At 41.2% G+C, this 20,040-nt stretch overlaps 1 protein-coding gene across 3 annotated transcripts in view; it reads right to left on the bottom strand.

Annotated features, from left to right (window-relative positions):
- The window catches only part of SHROOM3 (shroom family member 3), a 207,975-nt gene that overhangs the window by 61,018 nt on the left and 126,917 nt on the right, over positions 1–20,040 (bottom strand). For all 3 annotated transcript variants that reach the window (XM_037830033.1, XM_037830034.1, XM_037830036.1), the window contains one exon: positions 7,153–7,284. The gene's annotated coding sequence lies outside the window, so the exon portion shown is untranslated. Of the gene's footprint in view, positions 1–7,152; positions 7,285–20,040 lie in introns of those variants that run through there.

Below are 20,040 nucleotides of genomic sequence, written 5' to 3'. Positions count from 1 at the left end.
GAATAAATAGAATAACATAAACTCTACTTATCTCTGCTTCTTAACTCTCAGTTTGGATGCAGACATTTTATTTGGAGGAAGGAAGGAGGGACTTGTTCCTACAGACTTCTTCAGATATCAGATATGATGATTTTAGAATTTTCTTGTCTACAGCTTCTCTGTGCTGTAGAATGTTCCTGGAGTCTAGATAGAAGAAACCACTTCCATGCTGGTTTGTGGTTTTCTTCTACATACAGATCCCTGCAGATACCTACAAGTACACTCACATGGATCTTAGGAGGCTCAGATAGTTGCAGAGAACTAAAATTCTGTGTGTGCCCCTGAATTACTGCTGCTTTTTTGGGAGAAGATACCTGGGGACTCTCCCAGAGGACTCCTGTTGGTGGAAGTCAGGAGGAGCTAAGAGTGCAGTAAGAAGTGTATGATTCCTTCCCCTCCACTCCTATAGACGGCAGGGCTGGGAGAGGAAGGGTGCCCCACCACTACTGCAGGAAACACTTCACTGTAATGCATAAACCCATAGAAGACTGTCCTTCAAGGGTTTTAAAGGAATCCAAATACCAACGGAAGTATTTCAAAAATCAAGTCAATTATTTTTTATAAATTGCCAAAGAATAAATTAAATTACTTTTCTCAGAACAAATGAAGAAAGGTTTTATTTCTTTGCAAGAAGCCTTATCTTTCTTAACGCTTTTTTAAAAACATCACTCTATTAAGCGAAAACAAATATCCCTACTGACTCACTATATAGATACTTCTTTTTAGTTTCTAGAGTTATTAGAGTAGCCAGAAGGAAATACCTGAAAATGTTGAACTGTAATCCAGTAGCCTTGATCTTTGATAATGATTGCATAACTATACAGCTTTTATCTTGTGACTGTGTGATTATAAAAAAGTTGAGACTGACACCCCCTTTATCCAGTTTATGGGTAGATGAGTAATAAAGACATGCATAAAAAAATAATAATAGGTTGGGAATACGGGAAAGAATACCCCTACATAAACTATGGACAATAGTTAATAGTACTACTTTAATAATTGTTTATCAATTATAACAAATGTAACTACTGTTAAAAAAAATAGTAGAATTACAAAAAAGTGCTATCATCAATTGTAACAAATTTTCCTCACCAATGCAAGTGTTGGTGGTGGGATGGTATACAGAAATTCTGTATTTTATGCATTATTGTTCCATAAACCCACAATTTCTCTAATTAAAAAAATATACATATATACCCCCATCCCACCCCCACCAAATCTAAAGAAACTGACTTCTCTTTGGAATAAGTCTGATGCACTGTCTGTTGTTTTACTCTCTATTTCACTATCTTTCTCCTCAACTTCGAGAAGAAGCTGCAAATAAGAAATTAAAGGCAACAAGAAAACAAAGAAAAGGATGGAAAGCATAAATTTTAGTAAAAAACATAAACATTCTGGAAAAGAATTATGCATTAAAATAAAGTTTTCAAATATCATTGGAACCTGAATGAAAAGAATAATGAAGGTTTTAAGGCAGAGAAGCTGAAAATGTAGAAAACTTTAAGAACAATTGCTCTGCCTCCTCAGTTACTACTTATAATATTTCCATAATAAATTTTTCAAAAGGAGTTTAACCACCACCACCCACACATAACCTGACACAGTTGGGGAGAATATAATAAAACTCAGAAGAATGCTCTCTCTTAATCACTTTCAAGTGAAAGAATGCCAAATAAAACTTGAAAAACCAGCCCCATGATCTCTTGTCTCCATAAATGAGTGTATTTTATAATATAAGCATTCATATTCTTTCCCTTTTACATAGTATAATAATAATAAGTGCCTATAATAATAAAAGAAATATTTGAGTCAGCTTGAGCTCTAGAACATCACCAGACTGTTGCATCCATCTGTTCTTTTCTACATCAAACCTTCTTTTAAGAAGTGAAAGCATCCCTAGAAGCAAGAATTGGCATTAAGCAATGCCAATTTTCTTAATCCACTAAGAAAAGGATAAAAACTGAATTCAAATTATTATGAATAAGGGAAAAGATGACAAACATTTAAACCTTCCGTTGTGATGGAGTTAAATAATGTACAATTGGCAATCTCATAATCAATGCTTCTTTTCCTGAATTACTATAATCTCAAAGTTGATTGGAGAAGACAGTACCTTTACTTGACACAAATGTTAACAATGCAAATAGAGAGTGATTTGGCTACCAGTAAGTAAGGTATGTACCCATTCATGGTGAGAAACAAAAACAGAAACAGTTACCCCGAAATCCCCCAGGGAAATGGGGAAGCAAAACCACAAAGTACACAACACAAAGCATTTGCCAATGTGAATGGAAGAAAAAGTCACTCTATTCACATACCCTGTAAGAAATATGTTGAATGTATAAATGAGAGAGCATGATGGTCACTCCCAGATAGCGATATTAATAGTATATTGAGTCATGTAAGGTGCTCAAGTAATGAAAATGTTCATGACAATTTAGAGAAACAGGCTTAAACTTAATATGTGGTTATTTATTTTTCTTTATAAACAGATATGGCACAACATGAGTTAAAGGCTCATCAGTTGAGAATCTTGCAGTAAACAAGCTTCTGAATCTCATTCACAAAGTACTAGACTTACCGGGCAGCAAACAGAAACATCCTAGATGGAAACCCTCTGGCCGCTTAGAGATTATAGTCACAAGTGGGGTAAAAAGCCATTTCACCCTGCGTCTGCTCTTTCTGCTCTTTCCTGGGTTGTGAAGGCTTCTCAATAATTTCACATGCTTAGTTAGACAGACTGAGCTGCCCCGAACTCACTAAGCTCAGTCCGTGCAAGTGGGAGGGACTCTTATTCCCAGTCACCCTGCAAATGGGCCAATTAAAATTCAATTTCTGTTTGAGAAAGGAGAAGAAGAGAAGGTGACTCTCAGTAGCTTTTCCTGAACAAAACCAGTATCTTGGACAATACTTGAGGCTTAGAAATACCAGACTTCTCTATTTTTGTGGGCAGGAGGAAGGAACCAAGGAAAAAGATCTATTAGAATGTATCAAACTGAAATCTAGACATTTCCTTAAATAATCCTCTCTGCCACTCTGCCATGCTCCTCCACATGCAGAAATATCACTGACTGCAAAACTGTGTGTTAATTGTTTTAAGCTTTCATAGTTTGAGAGGCATATTTCTAGCCCCAAATGAAGAATAAAACAATCAGTCTGGTTCTATCTTGTTTGCTTTACTTGTAAAGGGTGATGATTTTTGTTTCAGTTAAGTAGGAACCAGTGGATTATTGAGGCAGCAGTTCTAGTTTAATAACTAACTATGGCTGTTAAGATGCTTTCCAAGGTACACGATCCTGAAAACATGAAGTCAAAAGCACAGGACAGGACCCATTGCCAAGGGAAGTGCAGAGTGTCCACTGAACTAGCCTTGCTGCTCATCTGAGGATGGGTTAGGAGTTAAACCATGCACTTCGATTATTCATCTACTTTACAGAGCACATATCACCATGTTTGGGTGAATGCTTAATAATTAGATCAGATAGTTATAATGATGGCAGTGCTTGGAGGTAGAAGGTGAGGAAGGAATGATAAGTTTAAGGTGGGAAACACTAACTTAGAAAATCTTGAGTTTTAAGCTAGAACATTTTGTCTCCTTTACCAGCTCATTAAACTACTGTAGCCCACGGCTTGATAGATTTTAGGGAGAAGTTTCTGCCAGATGAGTTAATTTCTATTGACAAGTTAGATAAGCGAGAACACAGGAATCTAAGCAGGAAGAGAAGGATGGGATTGGATTTGTGAAAATATTGAGCTTGAAAGAGCTCTCAATGGCCAAAGCTGGAAGCTTTGGTACTGGATTATAACTAATAGAATACAATAAATATCAAGGAGCCCTTACTGAAACAAATAAATAAATGGAGGCAGAGGACAGCTCTTCCTTATAGAAGAATTCCAATTGTTAAATGTAGAAGGAATTAAAGAAATACAAAATCATCTTTAGACCATCAAGTAATAATTGTTACAGGCAATATGCACCAACAGATGCTAAAATTGGTGGGAGTAAATTTCAGGAGAAACAGGATATTTGGATAGCCTCAAAGTTGTCTCCCCCAAGATATTTATTAATTACAAAGGGAAAAATAGTAACTTTATAGTAGAGACCTGGCAGACTTCACCTTAACCAAGTATTAAAGGTTAACATTACCAGTAATAAGACATATCAACATCATATAATTCCTGACATGAAATACTGAGGACACATCACTTCTGTTGCACTCTTGCCCAAAATGGTAACCTCAATCCAATCATGAGAAAACATCAGAAAAATTCAAATCAAAAGACATTCTACAAAATCACTGACAGGAGTTTTCAGTGTGTCAAGGTCATATGACTGCATATGACTGCATGGTATGCGAATATATCTCAATAAAATTGAATTAAAAAAAAGATAAGGAAAGACTGAGGAACTGTCATAGATTGGAGAAGATTAAGGATACATGACAAATGCAATGTAGGATCCTTGATTAGATACTGGAACAGAAAAAGGACATAAGTGGAAAAAGAGGTGAAATCTGAAAAAGGTCTATAGTTTATAAAGTTCTTAAAGTCTATAGTTACATATCAATACAGTAGTGTACCAACAGTATTATACCAATGCTAATTTCCTAGTTTTGATATTTGTACTATGGTTATTTAAAAAATGTTAACATTAGAGGAACGTGGGAGAAGGGTAAATGGGAAATTTCTGTACTATATTTGCAACTTTCCTATGAGTCTAAAATTATATCAAAATAAATAAAAACAAAACAAAAAAACAGGCTTAGGATCTTAATATAATTGGAATAGAAACACTCCAGTTTCCAAGTTCAGTCCTACATCAGTTACACTGGGGTTGCAGAGAGACCTCTGGGGGACAGAAAAGAAGACAAGATACATCCACGTACAATTCTTAGAGTATAAAGAGAATAAAAATTCTGGCCAATAGGATATGAGGAGGAGTGATGTACATAACATCTAGGTCATGACTTTTCATGAAAGAAATTGTTTTTTCCCTTCTTGCAGACACAGTGCTGCTGGCAGCTCTGACCATGTAGATGAGGACAACTGCCCCAGGAGTTTTAAAGCTATTTTCTTTGTGGGTTGACATCAACTGGATATACCAATAGGTTCATTTGCATCATTCAATTTGTAGAATTGTTTTGTAAAATATTTGAATTGTTTCCAGCTCAAACCCAGGTCTATGTGATTCCAGTGCCCATGCTCTAAAATCCCACTCAATCTCTGCTCCTCTTGTTGCCCCTTGTCATGACTGATGGCCCCACAAATACACCCAAGTACCCCACAAAGAAACTGAGCAGTCATCCTTTAATTTTTCTTTTCTCTTACTTTACCCTATACCTTTTACTCTACTCTCTCCTCATCTGCTATTGATTCTGCCTCCCAAATTCATTTCAAGTCTGTCTCATTTCTTGACCTGTTACCATTGATTGCCTTAGTTCAGGACTTGATCATTTTTCTCCCAGGCTAGTGCAGTAACTTCCTAACTGACTTTCTGACCCTGAGTATTTAGGCACTGACTCTAGATTAGTCCATACAGCTGAGTGGACCCTTGTTCAACAGAAGGGTCTGATTCTCTATGTTTTTAAGATCCTAGAAGACCAAAGAAAATAGGGAAACCTCGGAGCTCCTGCTTCTTCAGGCTGTCCCTGGAAGCAACCTTTTGCTATTTGGTTCTCTTGTAGTTCCTGCTACTCAGAGCTCTCTACAAATCTCACCCCACCCCTGGTCTGAACCTCAGTCACTTGGCTTCTCTGGACCTTTATTTTCCTTATTCAGTTTGTTCCAACTTCTTCTGAATCTTGTTTTCCCCCCAAATGAAATCTTACAAAGAGCTTTAATGTAGACATCAGATATAAGTGTTTTATTATATTAAATATAACAAACACTTTAATGTATATTAGCATATCCATACATGGATAATTGCATAAATTCACATTTCTAATATTTACTTACTTATAATGGAAATCAACAGGTCTATATGAATGAACTTCCAAAACTGAAATCAGGATTATTGATGACAATGATAACCAATATTTGTTGAGCACTTACTATGTGCCAGGCATGGTCCTAAGTGTCAAGCTCTTTTAATCCTTTCAGCAACCCTATGAGATGGATTGGTTATTAATTTTATAGATCAGCAATCAAAAGAGGCTAAATAATGTAAGTGACAGAGTTGAGATGTGAATTCGAGATCTTCTGACTCCACAGTCCTCATCTCAGCCACTACATTATACTGTAATTTCAGGCTGGTACACAGACTGATGTGACAGTAATGAAAACAATAACAAAACCACAACATCATCATTACCACACCACTTGGTTTTTACTTGTGTTTACTATTACTACGTGTCTGGGCTCTATGCGAAGTGCTTTGAATACCTTATCTCATAGAATTACCAGTTGTCCTGTGCAGTAGGTTCTGTTACGCTGTTTGAGGCAAGTAAGTGTAGTGGCTATGAGCTGGGTCTCGCCAGCCTGAATTTGAATTCACCACCTCCTAATTGAATGTCCTTCAGCAAGTTCCCTTATAACAGATCTTAATTGTGAGAATTAAATGAGAAGATGCATCCAAAGCCCTAGCACACAGCCTAGCTATCCGTAGGAAGCGCTCATGTTATATTCACTCAGGTGTTCTCACTCCCCCAGATGAGCAGCTGCAAATTTTTGTTAAGCTAATGTTGCCCTCTCAGAACATTTCTTCAATTCGAGATGACAAGAGAAGTTTTAAATGAAGATCAGTTCAAGGATGAATGGACTTTGTTTTACAATTTAATACATTGGTTGTTTCCAAAGTATAAAACACTGGCTTGTAGCTTTGAGTGTTTTTCATTACAGTTTTAAAAACAGTTAAGAATGTGTTTTTAAAAAGATATTTGTATCAAATGATTTGAGGAACCCCAAGGAACTTTAAGGTTCTTGAGAACCTAATTTGAAAACTGCCATTAAGATCACTGTCCTCCTGAGGTCTGAGCTTCTACCTCATCTCCCAGTTCTTCCCCTCCTCATCTCTCTCTCACTGGCCTGTATCTTGGCCACCCTCACCTCCAACTCCCTCTTCTAGCAGCCCGGTCCTTTTCTGAATGGCTCAGGACTGACCTCTGTGCCTCTTACCTGTGCTTCAGCCGAAGTTTAACTCCTCCCGACCATGCTGCTTTCCTGTGCTGGGGATCAGAGGTGACGCGCGCTGGGCTGACGGAGTTAGAGGCGGCAGTATCTGCATGGCCCTGGTCTGCACACGCATCTCTGACAAAAATAGGAAAATAAGAAGCTGAGCATGATGGTGTTTGTGGGCACAAAAAAAGGAATATAAAATAAAAATGCCTTAAAATTCACCCTGGAGCTAGAGCAAAGTAGCAGAGCTAAGTGCAGAGTTCAAAGCCTGCTGGGGTTCTCTGCTCTGAGGAAGGAATGCCCACTACCGAGGGACCCCATCCTTCCCTAGCTATGTTCCTGTGAAGCAATAAAGTGTATTTCCCAATCATATAAAACCCAGATGTTTCCAACCAAGGAGGAAAAGAGATACATGAGCTATTATGAAAGTAAATCCCCTACAATTCTGAATTCTTCTCTAAATAAGTGAAACACTGGACTCACTATCAAACGATGTGGCCACCTCGAAACCAAGTCAGTGCTGCCTCACTGATCAATTCCCTATCATCCAAATTTCACTGAAGGAGAGTGATCTCCGAGTCTAACAACCCTTGTTCTATTCGGTGGGTGGCAGCCCAGAGCAGATGCCAACTTGTGAGCCAGAGCTTTTTCAGATTGTTTAGATTCCACTGTGCTGGAGGCAAGCCTTTTGTGTATCCATTTAATTCACCACCAACACCACCTCCCGCAGTCCCTAGCACCATTCCCAGAACTCTTTTCCTCCATACTCCCAGGGAGTCAGAGAAAAATGTCAAGCCCCACATCGCCAATACGTTCCGCCATGGGAACAGGCATTATTTCTTCTTAGGAGAGTCTTAGGTCCCGAATTTCCAGACTCCCCAACTGCACTCATGACTCCTCCTCTTCATCAGAATGTCCCCTGCATCACGCTTTGAAGCAGGCTTTGTCATCGTTCCTTGCTGGGCACCTTGCTGGGTACCAGTGGTGAGTTTTAATTTCTGGCATGGAGGATCATGCTAAGCCTCTGAGAGCCGCTGGTGGGCCCCTTTAAACAGGAATCTGAAGAAGGCGCAAATGAGTGCAGTTCCTGCCCTGCACAGAGCTTGGCTGCGAAGGGACAGGATTACTGAGAGGTGGTTAAGAATAAGCCCTGGCCATCTGGCCTTATATTTCCTGGAACACAGAATGGAAGTGAGAGAGCATTCTTTCTTAAATCCTAAGGCAAATATAAAACATTTCTTTTTTGTTTCAGTGGTTGGCAGGGAGATGACCAAAGAGTTTCCATCTCTAAGCTAAAGTTTTCATCTGTACCTTAGTTGTACGCTGAACACCCCTCTTCCCCATTTCTATACATTACCATTTTTACCAAACTTAGGATTACTGGCTTGGAATATATTCAACATAACCCTAGACTTGAAATCTGAAGACCTGGGCTGAAGTTCTGTCACTTATGAACTGAATGACATGGGGAGCAGGAAATTCTGAGCCTCAGGCTCCTCATCTGTAAAAAAGAGGCAGTGCATGCAGCAGTTAGGGGCAAGGCTCTGGAATTAGCCTCCAAATTTGAGACCTGGCTCTATGCACTGACCAGCTCTATGACTTTAACCTCTTTGTACCTTGGTTCTCTGATCTGTGAAATAGGTGCAAGAGAACAACTTCTTTTATAGGGTTGTTGAGAAACAAACAAAATTCAGGGAGAGCACTTAGAGCCTAGCACATCTTCAACACTCAGCCAATTAGCTGCCTTCATTATACCTATCTTGCAGAACTGCTATAATGTTTCTAGATAATATATGTTATTTGTCTAGCACACTGCCTACATATAGTATGTGCTTAATAAACTTTTTAAATTATTTTCTTGCTATATTTCCTTCATTTTAAAGCTCCTTTCAGCTAAGATGTTAACCAAAATGGCTGCAACTAAAAAGAATAATTTATACCGGGAAGAATGGAAAGAAGAGCCTTAGCCAGAGAATTAACATGACAAAGCCTTTTGCAGAATCCATTGGGTAGTCCCCAATGAGGGTTTCTTACATAACCCTCAGAGGCACCAACTCCCAATGGCCATCTAGCTTCAGTGTAAGCAGAAAGTAGATTTAAAGTGATCTCATGATCAATACACAAATATAAAGATTACATGAATGTAAACAGCATACCCCAAGACCATCCTTTTCGGACATCGGGGGAGAGGCTTTTCCTTTCCAGATGAATATTAAAAGACAATCTTCTCACGACCCTAATATTGCCTGCTGAGGAAAAAAAAATAAAGACCAGGGCTGAACTTTCTTAAAACTTTGGTGGCATTTTAATAACTTCCTCATTTTTTTGCCTAAACCACAATTGTTGGTTCTGTCCTTTCTGCACAATGGCTTAAACTCTGGAAACTAAGCTTGTTTGTCTTTCCTCTCTGATTCTCCCTTCCTGGGAGGCACAGAGTGCTGGAATCTCCAGCGGCAGGGGCTGTCTCAGTGAAGGGCTGGCAGGAAGAGGAGGCATATGGGAAAGAAATGGAAGCATGAGGAACAGAAGATCTTCTCATCCCTTTAAGTATTGTCAATGCATGATTCCATCTTAGGAGCACAAAGACCAGCACCCAACACTGCCCTCTGTAGCTTTGGGTCATCTTGCCACCTGCCTCCTCCAGATGACAAGCTGAGGTCAGCAGTGGTATGAGGGTTCGTGAGACCCACGTTGACTGCAACCTCCGCCCCCGGGGAAGTCACGGTGCCGCCTCCCTGTGAATCCCCACCTGCTACCAGCCTTGGAGGGCTGTCTTGAGAGGCCAGACAGAGGCCTGGAGACCTAGTGGACTGTCTGGCAGGTACTAGATGAACCAGGAAACAGGCTGGAGGGACTGTTGGAAGAAGCACCAGCACCCAGAGAATACTTTTTCTGCCTTAAACTCTTTCTAGAATAATCCGGACAATACATTTTCAAATTCATATGTTCTAACAAAAAGGAATCCCATAGTGAGTCTAGGCAGAAAAAAATCCTGGAATGAGTGCTGGGAGGCTAATCATCACAAAGACCCACACCCTGGAATGGTCACTTTGCCCTCGTCTCCCCCTGCCAGTTACCTTATCTGGATATTTAACTCGTGCTGCCTCCGGAATGCACATTTTCCTACCCACCTCATGTTACTGTAATCAATAAAGTCTGCAATGTGCTTTGATCTCATTGGGGACTGGGCAGTACCACTAGGCAGATCATTCAAGTCTTTCCTATAAAAGGATACATGTGCTTTCTCATACATCAGGAGTTAACTTCACTATGAAGGAAAGAATTCATGGTTTTTTTAAGCCCCATTTCCTAGCTGGGCAAACTAAGATACAGACAGGTTGTGTATCTTGGCTCAAACACATGACATCATACTCGAAAGGGACTAAAATCACTGACAAGCACTCACTGTTCTCCCTTGCAGTTTTAACAGTTTCAAAAATTTCCAATGTATGCCACAAATTCTGTAGGCCTTGGAATTACTAACCCTGATTTGATCACGGGGTAGATAATGGTGATGATGCAGCCGTTAATTAAACATGTTACTAAATGGGCGTTTTTGTGTTTTTTAAAAGACACTCAAAGGTACATTGTTTCACTTAAAGATACCCAAAGATACACTACAGAATCCTTCAAATCAATGAAACAGCTTCAAGTAAAAAATATTGGAATAGACTATGGCTTTCCAGCTCTACTGTGCTATGTCCAGATCCCTAAAGGAATGGCCCTCTCCTATCCATACTCACCCAGCTTTCAGTGTGGACATTGCTTTCTCTGGTGGTCTTTCCTAACTATTCAAGTTGGGGTGAGATGGGCCCCTGTATCTGCAGAGCGGCCCACTCATGGGGGTGTGCATTTCAAAGTGCAATTCACCCTGTCTTCCAATTGCCCGTTTGCTGGTCCCACTCCTCCGACAGGCTCTGCAAAGGTAAGCAGCCCCATCTGGGAGCCTGGCACAGAAGAATTGCTCCATAAATATCTGCTGAATGAATGAAGTACTGCTGAATGTTCAACAGACCTGTAATTTTTAATGTTCAACAGAACCATAACTTTTCCTCTCTGCTATATCCTTTTAATTTACAAGTTAACTTCCCAGCAAAACTAATGGGACAGTTTTTGGGGGCTGTTTCATATTTTTGTTTCTTGCTGTTCTCCAGTCTCCATATCACAATTTCCAAAGAATAATGAAATACGAATGAAAGCTAACCTGAGAAAGTTTAACAGGGACTAAACAAAAATTGTGATCCACAACCCCAGTATCATCTTTCTTCCCAAAATAGTTAAGAAACAAGAAAGCTAGGTCAACCACCTATATATTTTTAAATCCTATGAAGAGTGTATTCATATTTTCTCTATCTTCCCCACCCTGCAAATATTCAAAACTCCTGAATATATACTGACTGCTTGACTATGTGGTATTTTAATATAGTCATCAACTGCCTTCTGAATTGAGTTTCAGCCATTACAAGAAGAAAAAGCACCAGATCATTCTGTTCCTTGTGGCTGTTTTGAACTCCAAAGAAAACAGAGGAAGGGCTGGAGAAGATGGAGCAAAAGATATAAAGAACTGAGCCTATTAAAATGGTCTCTCTAGATCCCTTTAGTTCCTGACTTCTATTGAGTTTCTACTTTGTCCTTAAAGGGGGCATGGTAGGGGTAAGAAGGAGTCATGTCTGCCTGGCATGGACTGTTACAACTTAGAAAAGTGCTAGGTTTTATTTGTTAGAATCAGTAGTTTCTTCCTTTTTGTTGTTTCTCCCATTAGGGAATAACTTCCTCCCTGGTCTCCCCACTTTTAGTCCTGTCTACTCCCAATCTACCCAGCAGCCTACAGAATTAAAAAACATAAAAGGATCATGTCATTCCTTAAAAAGACCCTTCTATAGCTTGCCACTGTACTCTGGATAAAATCCGAATTTCCTAACTTGGCCTATAAGGCCTCCTGTGTCCTGCCTCCTACTCAATCTTGAACTTCACCCCTTATCATGCTCCTCTCAATGCTCTCTTTCCTTAAGTCCCCCAAACCCACCAAGCTCTTTGCTTTCACACCTGCTGCTCCCTCCACCTGGAATATTCTTCCTCCCCATCCTTCACTTGGCTGGTTACTCCTCAACTTTGTCTGACCTTCACTTCCTCAGAGACCCCTAATGCAAATATTCTCTTTGCTGCACCTGATCTTTTCCTTTCACTTATCACAGCATGTGATTGTTGACTTGCATATCGTATGCTACTTCTACCTACAGTAAGCTCGGTGAGGTCAGAGTCCACGTCTGGTTTTTCTTCGTGTTTTTCGAAACCACTCTCCACCCAGCACTAGCACAGTGAGTATGCTCCTTGGAGGCACACAATACACATTTGTTGACTAAAGCAAAGGAGATTGGAAAAGGAATTGTGTCATGCACCCAAAATGGAGTTCTATGACTTTAAACTCCTGATCACTTCCTCGATAAGGATGTGAGGCAATTTCTCTGGTCCATCTCGTTAGCAGCAGGCTATCGCAGGGTGGAACCAACCAGTGTCATGGGACTGGGGCCAAGCCCTTGGACAAATGGCTGGCATGGCTCAGTGTGGTTTTGCTGCCTTATGTTTTGAAGTAGCCAGATGCTTGCAGTGATGAAGCAAACAGAAGTACATTTATACAGGGCCAAGTCGGTCCTCAGAGCCCTTTGGAGAAATCCTTTGGGATTTATACTGGCTGCACGTGTGTGCTCATTTTCATACAACAAGTATATTAAAAACTGCACTCTTGGTTTTCCATGTTTCTTTCCTCTTTTTTACTCCACTCTGTGTCCTTCATGCACAGATCTGGCCTTACTGTCACCTCTCTATCCTGTGATCTAGTGTTTAAGCCAACAGCCTCCCTAGCACTCTCTTGCTCTCTTTTTTTCCTCTTTGCTTCTTTTTCATTGCTGACAGTCTAGGAAGCTCACTCTGCATTCCTACAGGGTTGTATCCTGTCTGGTGCTTTCCATCGCAGGCGTGTCAATACTTGCACTTAAAGACCTCTTCTTTCTGCTCACCATCCTTGGTCCAGCAGCTTGGTTTATTACACGAGGGCCCTACATAACCCTTCAGTCATTCATAGATATGCTTTGTATGCCTCCGACCAATGTTCATTTGCACCTCCTGCTCCTGCTGCTGAATTTTCTTAATTTCCCCCCAAAACTCCCAAATGAATCTCTGTGTACAATTCATCCTATTGGCATTCAACATTTTTCAGCAACTGCTGGAAACACTCAAAGGACAAAGCAGGATTTCTGGGCAACTAATATCAGATAGAAAGAGACAAATGCTTCCTGAGAAGATTCAGCTTCTGCCTTTCTTCCCCCCCCCCTCCCTCTGGAGATATTAATAGGCTAGTGCTCCTGAAGAGCCCTGTAAACCTCTGCAGCAAACCACCATGATTTCTTACCTTAATATCACACATTATAGTTTGTAAACCACTTGCCCAGACATTATTGTATTTGACCCTCATAATAATCCTAAAGGCTAGGTAGAGCAGGTATTATTTATCCCCATTTAACAGATGTACTAACAGCCTCATGGAGGGACAGTAACTTGCTCAAAGTCACATCTTGTAAGCTATACAACTGGCACTTGAACCCAGGGTCTCTACCTCTCTCATACTTTCTCCCTTACATCATGCTGCCTAAAAGTCCATTGACACAAGGGGGAAATATTTATTACCAAAACCTCTTTAAAGGGAAAACTTCAGAGAAAAGTGGAAAGTTCTTGGAATTCAGAAGGGGCTCCTCTATCCCAAGCCCAGCTGTCCTTATGAGCAGAAATAATGAGGCCAGATTTTGATGGTTCCCCACCCCACCCCCACCACATCCAGACTAACACTAGTCACACAAGCCAAGATGGGATTTAGATGCAGGACATATCAAGGTTGCTGCTTCATGCTGAGGCCCAGAGCCTGGCCACTTCAATACTCAACTCGTTCATTCATTCATTCAACATTTAATGAGGGCAAACCATGGACCACATATTATATTAGGCACTGGGGCTCCAAAGGAGAAAAACAGAAATGCTCCCTCTCTCTGTGGAATGTACAGATCAGTGGGCTGACAGGCAATCAACCATAAAAATATAAAATTACGACTGATGATAAAGTGCTAAATAGATAAAGTGCATGAGACCATGAGACACTGGTCCACACTCAGCACTTCTCCCTCTCTTTTTCATTCACTCTCTTATATTCTCAGTATATATGCCCCCCCCCCCACCAATCATATATATATGTCTCTTTGAGGGCAGGCATCAAAGCAGGAGTCCCAGAATCCATAACTACCTTTATGGAGTACTCTGAGCCAGGCCCAGTGCTAAACTGTTACCTGTACAGCTTACTGTCATCTTCAAACCCAATCTGTAAGGCAGGTGCTTCCATGCTATCATTATCTTTTATTTTACAGAAGAGGAAACTTTGACCCAGAGAGGCAAAGGAAGTTGCCCAAGCTCTAACTGATTGAATAAGGAATAAACCCAGATCTGGCAGTTGACAAAGCCTTTGCTCTTAACCCTTATGCTATAGTCTTAATTTCATTTGGGTTTCTCTTTCCTTCCTTCCTTGGACCTGGTATGGTACTCTTCCTAGAGATGATGCTGATAAATATTCGTTTAACAAAAATACACACCGACTGGATATTAGGTCAGCTTTCTGGCAGGGGCCCTGCAATACTTGCCTCTCCTATCTCGTCTGGATGGGAATCACTGTCTCCCCAGAGTTATGTTCTGTGTTGATGCTCTGCCTGAACCAATCAGTGTGTGGTATCAGTGTGCTGGGGCAGGTGGATAGGGGTGCACAGAACAGAACCCAAACAATGTCCTCACCCTCAACACGTGAAACATTCCTGACATCCTGCATCATGGGATTCTTATGGAAGGGTAAGGCTGGGGACAAATGGAAACATGCCTTCCAATTGAAACTCCTCTGACAAGCCTCTCCTAGACAATGCATGGTGGGTACCACTGATGATCTCTAGGAAAGCATTTTGGGAAAGGACCTACCTGTGATGAGAGAAGCAAGAGAGGACAGAGTGAAACAAGCAGCAAAATGGTGCAAATAATACAGGAAAAATAGATTCAGTAATAATTTCTCCCTTATTTCCAGAAAACCACATTAGGAAAAAGGGAGTTTGGATGGTTTCAGAAAAAGCAGTTTTGGACACCAAAAATGGCTATATATATATATGTATCTATATGTGTGTGTGTATATACATATCTATATATATGCACTACTACACAGTGGAAATACTAGACCAGTAGCCAGGAAACCTAGGCTTCTCTGTATAGCACTTGAAATATTCTGGGCTTCTGTTTTCTCATTTATAAATGAGGAGCTTGGTACAGATTAGCTTTAGGGTTCCTTTTATCTTTTACCTTTTTAATGGTCCATGCAAGGTGAAAAAAAAGGCATAAGTGACAAATCCTGGACGAGAAAACAGAATCGGTAAGTACCTGCATCAACGAGTGGTAAGCAGTTTCTACCCTACAGGCTCCAAGTTGGCATCCCTGTGGAATAATGACAGTTTCTGACCTCTAGTTCACTGGAGAGATGTACACAGAGACCAACCAACCCGGGTTCCAATCTGAGCTTTCTGGTTACTGGCCACTATTCCTGAGCCTCTGGACCTCACCTGTGCAAAGGGGACAGAATACACCTGCCTCGCAGCACTGATACGAGGATTCAATGAGCCTGGCATATGGAAACCACTGCACGATGGAAGCTATTACCATTCAACCACAATGGTCTGTGTGAGAGACATGAATGTGAAAAGTTGCTCAAGGAGTGTGATACACAATGACGGCTTCTTTAATTCCTTAAAAGGGGAAACTGCAAACGTCCAAAGCAATTTTGGGAAGTATATAAATATTTAACTCCAAAGTGGGGTTTGTTTTGCATGTAAGAACAGAAAATAAGAGGCATTAGTGACCCAGGGACTGATGTGAAGGAAATGGGTCCTCAGGTGTAAGGGAAGACAGATTTAGTTATGCTAGAGGCTGCCTTTAGCTAGATGGAGCCTCAAGCACTAAGCAAGGGATGGCATGTTAATGAATATATTTTCATGGTGTTTTAAAAACAATGAGTTTGGACCATTATTTGAGCCCCTAAGTCCCTCCTACCTCAGGTTCTAGGATGAGAGACCCCTCTCCTCCTGTAGGCAGGAGGTGGAGGGACTCTGGCTCTGGAAGGACCCTGGGGTTCCAAAGCAGACTGGGGCACAGAGTTTCTCTCCCCATATACATGCAAACAAGTTGCTCCCATCCTAGCCCTGCCTAGAGAAGTGGGGTGGCCATTAAAAAGGTAAATGGAAGTTGTCCTTCATTTGGGGAGAAACAGGTACCTTGCTAAATTTGGCATCAGCTGAGGAATCTTAGGAAAAATAAACTCACTCCCTTGTTTGTGAGGGAGGCCAAATCCTCACTTTGCCCAAGAGGATTACTGGAATTAGAAAGAAGCTCACACACCTTTCTTTTTTTAAGCTTGTGCCAACTGCATCTGTGTCCACAATGTCCAAGATCCGTTAACACTTTCTAGGGTAAGATAATAGACATTCCATGCTATTTAAATGCCTCCAAATCTAAATCTAAACGTTTCTGACCTCTGCTATCACCCAAAGCAGGACTCTCTCTCTCCCCCAAGCTTTTCCCTCAGCTGTTGCTTTACATTCTTTGGAACAGTTTATATGGAAGGCTAAGTACCAAAATGCAGCCAATTTGTGGAAAAAGGAATAGTCTGCAGTTTACAGTACACCTTTCAAGGTGTTTGTAACTACGATGTATGGTTCCATAGGCCAAGTTTCTACTTATTCCCATCGTTTGCCTTTCCTCTGGTTACTATAGGGTTAGTGTAATACAGGCTAGTGTTTTGTTTTTCTTTTTTGGTGGTTGTTTTTTGCTAAATACTGTCAGTCCCTCTCACCCCAGTACTAGCCTATCCTCCCCAAGGGAGATTCTGAACCCACTGACATGTATAATACAAAGTGGGACTGATAAAATCTCTGTCTTTAGTTTAGCATGGCCTTCTCAAAACATCATTTAAAAATATTACAGTTGGCACCTGTGTTGGGCTATATAGTTTGCAAAGGATTTTACATAACCAATTTAATCCTCATAACAACCACATGGAAGTGTTGTCCCTATTTACAGACAAGGAAACTGAGGGACGGATCGTTTAAATTATTTGCCCAAGATCATAAAGGAAGTGGTAAAGCCAGGATCCAACCCATTAAGGAGCTCCTAAGCAATCCCTTAACTACTTCTACAACCCTCGCTTTACCTCAGGGTTTAGGGAGATATCTGTAGGGCTGAAAGATAACTAGAAAACACAGCTGCCTTATCCCAGAAGTGTATAACAATTCTTCCACTGCAGTCTTCCTCAGGAATGATGAATTTTGGTGCTTTCAATCCATAATTACTTCTCTTGCCTTTACCACTGGGGCTGCCATTAGTTACAAGTCCCAACTTAACTCTGGGACCAATCCAACTCCATGTAAGAAGGAATTTAAGAAGCCTCCAAACAGTATTTCAGGAAGTAGCTTCAAAACGAACTCTTAGTTTTTGCTGTCATGTTGAACCTCAGTTTCAGGAATGGGCTTGACTTACTTGATCGAGTCCCATGCTATCCCCCAGTTTACAGTTCCTGCCTGGTCTTCCATCCTGGATGGAGACCCAGCCTTGAAAACCCACCTTGATCCCAATTCCTTAAAGACCGGAGTCTGGCCTTGTTAATGTCCACTGACTCACAAACAGATGGTACTGGAACAAAAGCCAAGGGAAAGCAGGTGAGTGGTTCATTTTCATCTGACTGGCAGAGCTGGGCACTAACACAGGAGACGGCATAGGGCAGGAGTTGGCAGGTCCTAGAACAGCCAGGTCAGGAAAGCCTAGGGCAGGAAATACTCTGTGAGTGTACATCACCCCACATCTCCCCTCCCACAGAAGCCCCAACACGTCAAGCCTGGGAAAGGTACAGAACCGCCAACAAAGAGAAGGCACTGGACTGTGACCCCATTTCACAAATCCAGCTGTGGATCAATGGCCTCCACCCCAGCCAGACCTGGCTCAGTAGGGAGGCAGCGTCCTTTCACTGTCTCATTCCAGCTGCTGGTGGTGAAGAGGTAACCATGGGAACCAACACAAAGAGCTTAATGTAGGAGGGAAAGAGGTTGGAGGTGATGCTAAAGAGGCGAAAGAACTTCAAGTGACACTCCTGCAATAACGCGAACTGTAGCCATGCACGACTAGTGTGAGTCAGACTAAAAGACAAGTGGAGCTTGTGCACAGCAAAGCAGCCTCAACAAGGCCTCCAGGGGGTGTCAGGGACAGCCAGGAAACTAAGATCCTTGCAAGTTCTTCCAGATTTTTCTTCGATCCTTCAGAAAGCCGAGACCTAACAGTATTTCATATGTCAGTAATTTTGCTGTTAATGTGGCTCACTGGATGGAGAGAAATGGCACACAGTGCCATTCCTTCAATAAAGGGCTCAAGCAACACTTTGCAAAGGGGCTCCTCCTAGCACCATTTGGTTTTAGCCCAATGCCTCCCCTAGCCACCTCCTCTGCATACTGAAAAGGACTTCTCTTTGGTGGGTCTGTAAATAGATCTGGGCACCACTTGAGTGGTTGAAGGAAACAGTCCCTGATATCCTAGCCATCTAGCGAACGGTGCACTGCAAAGGAGAGGCTTGCATATTGAGGCCATAATCCAGAGCATCTTGTACAGGAACTGGGAGGACTGGGGTGGGGGATAAGAGAAAAGGCTTATATCTAATAGATAACAGTATCCATATATTTATGTAACTACACTTTCCCCTGGGCTCTACATATTATTATTATTTTAAGCCAGTGTGACCTTTTTAATTTTTATTACATAGGTAGGGTTTTCTGCCTACCACTTGAGATTTATTTTTATTTAAAGTTCTGGCTCAGGGTTCTTCAGAATCTGGAAGCTCAGAAAATGCTGAGGGAAATAGAGAACAGAAAATATCTTGGGTTGGTAGTTTATTTCCTATTACCATAATAGTGCTCTGGAGCATGTTCTCACCTTGCCTTCCTTTTGGAGACCAAGGAATATCCATCTCTATGTTAACCCTTACATGGCCTTCACAAAGTGTAGGTCAAATCCCAATAAGCAGCCTTGGTTCTCATTTGTTTCACGAATTAATCGATTTACCTCTTAGTTGGAGTTGTTGGGGTACGTGGTGAAGAATGGGTCAGAGAGGGACCTTTGAGGGGTTGGGAAAGAGTCCCCATATGTTCATTAGCACCTTCCTAGGCAGAAGGCCCCATCAATCATTTAAGAGCACACTTGGTGACTGTCATTGCATGCAGCCCCTGGAGGTGGCAACTAGCGCTACTTATAGGTTATTTACTAATTGGTGTCACTTTCTCCAAGAACCTCAGGGATACTAAGCAAGGGGTTCCTTTACTTCTGATAGCTACTGCTAACTTTTTCCCCCCTCTGCAACAATTAAATCTTAAAAATCATTTTATCTAAAAAGGAAGGGCAATTTAACATCTATTATGCACCTCAGCAGTTGAGAGGCAGGATAGTATTGGCTTCCAATCCTAGCTACTCCATGCAAGTTACTTAATCTTTCTGTGCTTTGGTTTCCTCACCTTTAAAAGGAGGTAATAACAGTGACTATCTCACAGGAGAGTGAGGAAGATTAATCAGTCAACCACAAGAAGAGTTTCAGATAGGGCTTGACTCTTAGTCTTGATAAACATTAGAAGCTTATTGCCACTCTAGGTATTTATACTGCATTTTGTCATTTAATCCTTATAACAGCTTATGAGAGGTATTAACACCATTTTATAGATGAGGAAACTGGGGCTTGAAGGATTTAAGGACTTGCCCTAAATTACCTCATGGGCAGCAGAACTC

Source organism: Choloepus didactylus, chromosome 3 (assembly GCF_015220235.1).
Source record: "Choloepus didactylus isolate mChoDid1 chromosome 3, mChoDid1.pri, whole genome shotgun sequence".
NCBI classification, from domain to species: Eukaryota; Metazoa; Chordata; class Mammalia; order Pilosa; family Megalonychidae; genus Choloepus; species Choloepus didactylus.
Note: the sequence above shows the minus strand (reverse complement) of the source record. Positions and strands in the feature narration are given on the sequence as shown.